This window comes from Polypterus senegalus, chromosome 8, assembly GCF_016835505.1.
Source record: "Polypterus senegalus isolate Bchr_013 chromosome 8, ASM1683550v1, whole genome shotgun sequence".
Taxonomy (NCBI): domain Eukaryota; kingdom Metazoa; phylum Chordata; class Cladistia; order Polypteriformes; family Polypteridae; genus Polypterus; species Polypterus senegalus.
The window spans coordinates 155,302,333-155,303,310 of record NC_053161.1 but is presented as its reverse complement, the minus strand read 5'-3'; positions in this window follow the sequence as shown (position 1 = coordinate 155,303,310).

The window sequence follows — 978 nt, the reverse complement described above, 5'->3', positions numbered from 1 at the left end:
TCTCCCCCTCTTCTCCATAGTTTAAAATTACAAATCGAACAATTCAAACGTAATTAAAGTGCATAAGTTTTATCTTAGTAGAGTAATATATTGCTCTACTTTCCCCTATTGAATTATTAATATGTAGCCTTTGTCAGAATCCCTAATCTCCTAGACTTACCACTTTACTGTTTATAAGGTATTATAGTATATAACTTCTCCCCACCTTCCCTTCTATATCTATAACCGCAGGCAATTACGTATAGTAAAAAGACAAGCAGGAGTTAAGTTACATCACAAATAATGTATTATTGATAATATTCATAAATAATAATAATATGCAAAGTACATTTGAATACTGGCAACCATACAAAATGATTAAATGGTGATGTGTAGTTCAGGCGGCACACAGACTTGTTTGTTTCTTAAAATGTCTCTAGTTAAGGCATTATTGGTGCTCAGCTTTCATCCACATGTCTGTTCAATATGGCTGCTGAGCAGTGCTCTTCATTGTGTTGTCTTCTTCATCAGAGGTTAGTAGGAGTGAGATGCCCCATCATCAGAGGTTAGTAAGAGAGAAAGTGTGAGGTTAAGCAAGTAAATTTATAGATGTTCTGTCCAACCCCTAGAGCCAATAGGACACCATAGTACTTAAAGGCCTCTGAGACAAGCCAATTCCAAACAGCCATACCTCAGACTAATAGGGAAATAGAACATCTTAACACCTGCCATCCCCCCCAAGATCATATGTTAGTAAGAGAGATGTGTCTTACAGGGGTTGAAATACTTTAGCAGAGAAATACTTGCCAAACTGGTTTAAGGCACATCCTCCCCCAACTCTGTCGTAAAATTCAAAGAGACTCGGTCGTAAAGGGGGGCAGGGTAAACATGGATGCTTCTCACTAAAGTAACTCTAAATTACATTGCTTTGCCTAAATTACAAGTAAAGACATTCACAATAGTTATCAATCTCACAGCATACATTTCAGTCACATCTTG